This window comes from Mustela lutreola, chromosome 7 (genome assembly GCF_030435805.1).
Source record: "Mustela lutreola isolate mMusLut2 chromosome 7, mMusLut2.pri, whole genome shotgun sequence".
Taxonomy (NCBI): domain Eukaryota; kingdom Metazoa; phylum Chordata; class Mammalia; order Carnivora; family Mustelidae; genus Mustela; species Mustela lutreola.
The window spans coordinates 78113262-78120765 of record NC_081296.1 but is presented as its reverse complement, the minus strand read 5'-3'; the positions used below and the strand labels follow the sequence as shown (position 1 = coordinate 78120765).

General features: G+C 40.1%; 1 non-coding gene across 1 annotated transcript; it reads left to right on the top strand.

Annotated features, from left to right (window-relative positions):
* Positions 1-282: 282 nt before the first annotated feature.
* Positions 283-385, top strand: LOC131837389 (U6 spliceosomal RNA). The gene has a single exon (XR_009356002.1). It is a non-coding gene; the product is annotated as a U6 spliceosomal RNA (small nuclear RNA).
* Positions 386-7504: the final 7119 nt, after the last annotated feature.

Here is a 7504-nt window from a genome sequence, read left to right as displayed (position 1 = left end):
GAAATGGATTGTCCTCTAGAGCCTGATAGGACACCTCGATTCTGGCCCAGGGAAACTCATTTCAGAATTCTGTCCTCTAAATTGTAAGATAATAAATTTCTGTTGTTTTAAATTTGTGACATCACCAATAAGAAACTAACAAGTCATTCAAGAGTTCTGTGTCTCAAGGGAAGAGCTTCTGTGGGCTTTAGGGTAGACTTTTGGACTGCCTTAGTGACAAGCATGTGGCAGAAGGAAGGCTGTGTGAATTCCAAAACTAAGTCATAAAAGGTGACTTAATGTTTGCTTTAGCAGCACATATACTAAAATTAGAATGATACAGAGAAGATGAGAATGGCCCCTGCACAACGATGGCACACAAATTCTTGAAGTGTTCCATATTTTTATTGTTGGATCACTATAATGTATACCTAAAACTAATATTACACTGTACGTTAACTATACTGGAATTAAAATTTAAGAAAAAAAGATTTCAAGGTGAGTTAGCTTCAACCTGGCCTTTCTTTATGGACATTTACTTGTGGAGCCCTGAGCTACCATGTAGGAAGCATGACTACCCTGAAGCCACCATGCAGAAAAGACCATATTAAAGACTGGGAGAAATGCCCAAGAAACTAGTTGTTCCAGCCTCCAGCTGTTTGGGTCTCTCCAGCTCAGTACCAAAAATGTGAGTAAGAAACTTCAGATAATTAGCCCAAGCCACCTCCTGTACAACTACATGAAATATCCTGCATAAGAACTATTTAGCTGAGCCTCGTCAATGCCAGAACCATGAAAATAATAACATTATTCTGTGTTTTTTTTTGCCATTAGGTTTTGTGGTGGTTTTATCATCAATGAGTAACCAATACATTAATGATAAAGAGAAATGTTCAAAATATAATATTAAAAGAAAAACGAGGGGTACCTGGCTCACTCAATTGGTAGATCATATGACTCTTGATCTCAGGGTCATGAGTTGGGCCCTAGGTTGTGCACAGAGACTACTTTAAAAAAATAAATAAATAAAAAGAGAGTCTATAAGCTACCACAAGGCTGTATGTGTATGTATACACAGAAAAAATTTGGAGTCCCCAAAATATGTTATAAAATGGTTATCTCGGGGCACCTGGGTGGCTCAGCGGGTTAAAGCCTCTGCCTTCAGCCCAGGTCAAGATCCCAGGGTCCCGGGATCGAGCCCCGCATCAGGCTCTCTGCTCAGTGCAGAGCCTGCTTCTCTCTCTCTCTCTCTCTCTCTCTGTCTGCCTCTCTGCCTACTTGTGTTCTCTGTCAAATAAATAAATAAAATCTTTAAATAAATAAATTAATTAATTAAAATGGTTATCTCTGGGGTACCTGAATAGCTCAGTTGGTTAAACATTTGCCTTCAGCTCAGGTCATGAACCCAGGGTCTTGGGGTTGAGCCCCACTCACTTCCCTGCTAGCAGGGAGTCTGCTTCTCCTTCTGTCAACCCCGCCCCCACTCATGCTCTCCCTCTCTCTCTCAAATAAATAAAATCTTCAAAAATAAAAAACAATAATAAAATAAAATGGTTATCTCTGCATGTTGAGTGAGGAAATTAGTATATTCTTTATATTTTTATGTTTATATAAAACATACATTCATTTATATAAAGTATATATACCTATAAAATCAATATTCATTCCTTTTGTAATCAGAGAAAATACTTTTAAGCCTTTTAGATCCTTTTACTTTCAAATATACCATGACTACAGAAAGCATGTGAGTGTACCCTGTACAGGGATATGCACATTTGCTGATGTACATGAGCATATGAGCGTATCCTGTACAGTGATACACGCATACACAGATGTGCATACTGAAAATAAAATAAAGACAACAGGAGAAGGGGTCACTTGGTTAAATGGAGTGAGAACATGAACCTTTAAATACTACTTTTATTCCTCCTTTCCTGCAGTAGAAATGGCACCAAATATCTTTATAATACAGGGTCAAATGCCTAATCCTTTTAGTCACTCCCAATTCAACTGTAATTGACTGACCTGATGCTGTTGGGTTTGGATTCTTTTCTGTGACACAGATAAAATATTGTGTATAACTTCCCCTGGAAGAAGGAAAGTAAACAACTCTTTGAGAATCACCCCTTTCTTTGGACATAGTGCCTAAAATTCACTAGGATTTTGCTGTTCTCTATCAATACCTCTGAATCATGGGCACCTGGAAAAGAGTCCGGGGTACAATAAAAGAGCAGAAAGGGGGAAAGCCCAGGACTTTACTGCATTCCCATTAAATTCCCCTGATAATCCTGAAAGTTGAATTAATAATCCCCATTTTATAGATGAGAACATTGAGGCTCAGAAATGTTCAGCAGGGGCGCCTGGATGGCTCAGTGGGTTAAGCCTCTGCCTTCGGCCCAGGTCATGATCCCAGGGTCCTGGGATCAAGCCCCACATCGGGTTCTCTCCTTGGCGGGGAGCCTGCTTCTCCCTCTCTCTCTCTCTCTGCCTGCCTCTCTGCCTACTTGTGACCTCTCTGTCTCTCTCTGTCAAATAAACAAATAAAATCTTAAAAAAAGAAAAAAAGAAATGTTCAGCAATTTGCCCAAGTCAAAGAGCTATTAAGTGGCGGAGCTGAACTTGCAATACTAAGGTCTTTATGGTAAGGTGCACTTATGGTGCACTTGTCTTCTCTTTTCCTCAGTTTTATGGTTCCTACCTTCAGCGTTATAGTGTAAATTAAATATGTGAATATGTGAATAAATATGTGAATATGTGAATAAATATGTGAATATATGTATCATAGCATATTATATGGAATAATGCTCACCACTTGAAAATACCACATTATTCAGTGTTAGCTGCCATTTCAGTTGTATGACTCAGAGTCACATCACAAAGCACAAGCAGGCCCTGGGGACCCACAATTGTTCTCCCTTCAAAAATCCTGGACTCAGTATCTCACCATTTTGGGATAGGGCAGCAACCTACCCAGCAGTGGTGTTATTCCGTGAAAACTAGGGCCGGACCCAGAGCCCATGGAGTAGCAGCCCAGTGACCCACCTGAGACACACATTTCCTGTGCTCTTTTTCAAACTGCACAATAGCTTTCGTACAGTGCAACGGCTATCATTAAAAGTCAGCTGCTCTCTGAATGTGTTGGTTCCGGTGGCACTGACAAGTGAGGGTAGGAGGCAGGGTTGCTTCTACAAAATAAATGAGGAGGGAAATGGTGTCGGGGTGGGATCTGCCTTCTGAATGCGCTGAAAACTGAGGCCCTTGTCTTCTGGCATTTCCTAAAAGGCCTCTTGAGCTTTCTTTGGCAAGCCTTGAGACCAAGGGTACTTTTAGCTGTTTAAGCCTTCCTCTTCTAACAGGGGTCAAAGGGCTGGAAAGATCTTCTCAAAAGGATAGAGAAAGAATCATTAAAAGGGAGGAGAAGGAAAGTGACAGAAGGTTAGCCTTTTTTTTCCTAATGGGTGGGTCCCTGAGGGTCGGGCTCAGTGTCGGAGTGCTGCACAGGCACCTAGCTTCCAGAAAGGCACAGCAATTCGATTCACACTTCCCTGAGCAGGAGACCTTAGGAAGCTCAAAGGAGCAGCGTGGGGAGGGTATAGAGACGAAAACAAACACAATAGAAATCTGGCTGTGATAAGAAAATTTCATTGATCAAATTAACTTAAAACAAGAAGGACAGTGTTTCAATAAGCCAGAGAAAACAAATCCTTGAAACCTTTATGTTTTTTGAGTTTGCCATAAAATTTATCCTAAAAATGTTGCTTATTGAATTGCAAGAAGCTTTATATAAGGACTAGTTTAGGATTAAAATCCGCCTTATATATAACACAAGCACACAAATGGTGAAGGTTTTCACTGATTTTTAGTCAACAAGCAATAAACTGCATTTGCACCCACACACCTACTTCTAACACCCCATCTGGTAACATTTCCACGTTTCAAGAAAAGAAATCAATAGCAATAATCCATGAGGGACTCATAGGGTGTATATTTTTTTATCACACTGCCATTTGAAGAAAAAAATTTTCCCTACCTACTTAGAGCACAAGATTGTTCTTTTTGTACAATCACATGGAAAACTTGACATTATTGGAGGAAGAGAAGTTAAAAGGGAAAGGGAGATGAGTCAATTAAAACAAATGTGAGAAAATCAAAACATGTTTGACAATATAGGTTCTATCTGAACAACCCAAACGATAATCAATGCCCACACTGAAAAATCCCCAATCAACCTGCAAAATTCAAAATTACATTATGACGCAGTTTCTAAGGAAAGGACAGCTAAAATGCATGTTGATGTAACTTAGAGAAGAAAGCCATCCTGCTTTCAAATTGCAGTGCAGGGAGAAGACACCAAGCCTGAACCCTGAAATTTAGAACTATGCCATTGCTGATTTTCCGTGCAAGAAGGAAATATGATTCTTTGTTACTGCTCTTATTTATTGCAGACCTTGTCTGGAATCTGGTATTGAAGCCATGCTTGATGAGTTGCCACCTTGAACTTTCCCACTGATCAATGCTGGTGCTGCCGCTGCATGAAAGAATAGCTTTCCTGAGGAGTCACTATCACATGGGAAACCTAGCAAGCATTTTTTTTTAAATGGCCCAGAGTCTCGTATGCTCAAGCTTCAGAACATGCTCCCTTAAAAAAAAAAAAAAAAAAAAAGCAAAATGGCAAATGGTGACTGACCATTTGAAAATTGGAATGTTACAACAGCAAGAGGTAAGGTCAAAAACAGAAATCCCCCTTTCTATAAAATGATCAGATACAGGGGATGAAAATGTACAGAAAAAAAGAAGGCTAATATGAAGGAAGAGGACAGGAATCATATTTCTTCTCAGCAGGGTGACAAATAAAAAGTTGCCTTTATTTTTCTGTGCAAATAAACTTTACTTTAGGAATTGTAGCAGTAGTTGGTCTCCCATAAAATAAGATTTCTCTGCTGTGGTGACAACCTAAGGCAGGGAGGAGTTCGTGGCAGGGTAATTGCCGTCTTTTCTATTATTTTTGTCAATATTTGTGTTATTTTGTGGTGAGACTGCAGGAGAAGTCTAGACAAATGCTATTAAGAATGAGGCCAAGAGAAAGGTTTTAATCCAATTCTTTGGCAGTTCATGTGGAAATATGTATCACTGGAATAGGCTGGGACACAGTCTTCAAACACACGAAGTCAGTGTCTATGTAAAAACCCTAGTCTGTCCCCAATTTCTACACTTTAGGGGCTTCCCTGAATTGGATACCCATGGTGAAATCATCCACCGGAAAGGAAGTTACTTTTGAGAAGGAAGTACAGGAAGTCATCAGTAGCTGTTGGAAACTAATGACTTCTGAAGGACGCCAACCAACAACCAAAAGCCACAAGAAATTGGGACAACCCATGAATCTTCATCTAGTTTATGAAATGAAACAATGAGATCTGAGCTAAGTCTAAGTAAGTTTACCCAGGCTACCTTCACCCACTGACCACATTCCTGACCTTTTCACAGGAAATAAGTATTCTAAATAATTACCAATTTGTTTTAAAGATTTCATTTATTTACTTGACAGAAAGAGAGTACAAGCAGGCAGGGAGAGGGAGAAGCAGACTCCCCTGTTGAGCAGGGAGCCCAACCTGGGGTTCAATCCCAGGACCCTGGGATCATGACTTGAGTCAAAGGCAGATACTTAACAGGCTGAACCTCCCAGGTGCCCCAAATAATTACCAATTCCATTGTGAGTCAATTACATACTGACTTTAATCTCTTCTTCACCCTCCAGACATTCCTAACACCTTCTATTCCCTAAGGTCATAATTTGTGTGCATGCCATAACTTCCAGTATAGAATTTTAGCTGCTCAGTCTAGATCTCTCCCCCCTTGTACCCCTTCCTAGCTCTTGTGCTTCACATATAGTAGACACGCAAATGTTTGTTAACTGACTGGTTGACTAAATGAATATATGAGGGCCTCACCCCAATGTGCTGCCATTAAAAAAAAAAAAAACACACAACAAAAAACACAACTTGCCCTGCCTCTCCACTCGCCTGTGGATGCACCTCCTCTGATAAGCTCTTGGCTAGAAGCCATCCAAAGTGGTACCACACCCTGGCAGTGTGCAAACAGCGATGACAGAGGCCAGCACCATCCCAAAGTGACCCTGGCCCTGGGAAGAAAAGAAGATAACTACACATACCAGTCTAACTATGGTTCCAGCAGTGAGATAGTGGTAGACATCGGGTCTGACTACAGCCCCCACCCACCAATGAAAGCTTGTCCGGGGACAACACAGGAAGAATGCCCAACAATTTGGTGCTCCATGGGGCACCTGGGTGTCTCAGTCAATTGAATGTCTGCCTTCAGCTCCGTTCATGATCTCAGGGTCCTGGGATCGAGCCCCAAGTCGGGCTCCCTGCTCAAAAGGGGAGTCTGCTTCTTCCTCTCCCTTCCTCCCTGCTTGTGCTCTCTCTCTCTCACTCACTCACTCTCTCTCTCTCCAATAAGTAAATAAAATCTTCTTAAAATAAATAAATAACAATTGGTCCTCCTGCATCTCTGACAAACACCTGGTCTGGCTCAACTCAAAGGAAGCTGCAAACTGGCAAACTGGCCTGCTGACAACACAGGAACCAAACTCTGTCCACAGCAAACAAAGAGAGCATTGCAGATAAGTGGACTGAAGGCTAACATGGCTTAGCCACAACAATAGGGCATACACAACACACACAACACTCATAGGAGACATCCCTGAAGTACCAGGTTCTGATGAACAGGGGACATTGCACTGTAGAGCACTACAGGGCCTCTTCTTCATAAGACAACTACCTTCAAGAGCAGGAGATGAGCTGAATTTCCTAACACATAGAAACAGACACCAAGAGTTAGACAAAATGAGGAGAAAAAGAAATATGACCCAAATGAAAGAAAAGGACAAAAATACAGCAAGAGAACTAAATGAAATGAGGATAAGTAAAGTACCTGATAGAGAATTTAAAATAATGGCCATAAAGATAGCTACTGGACTTAAGAATAATGGGGGACCTCAGTAAGATCCTCAACAAAGAGATAGAAAACAAAAAAAAGAACCAAGCAGAGATGAAGAATACAATAAATAAAATAAAAAAATACATTAAGATTCTATTATACAACTGTATTGTCTATGAATAATAATTTTTTCTACTCCTTTCTTTACCCTTGCAATTTACAAGATATTGTTTTCCAAAATATAACTTATCTGATATTGTTTCCAAATTTTGGCTCTTTCCTTAAATTTAACATATTAAAAATTGTAACTATTTTCCATTTAAAAAATATAAGAGAGAGAGTAAGTAGGAGGCTAAAAGAAGCAAAAGAGCAGATCAGCAACCTGGAGAACAGAGTTATGGACAGCAATCAAGCTGAACAGGAGAGAGAAAAAATAATAAACAAAAATAGATGCTATCAACAGAGTGATACCATCAAGCATAATAATATTCACATTGTAGGGATCCTAGGTGAAGAGAAAGAAAAGGGAACAGAAATTTATTTAAAGAAATAATGTCTGGAATACAAA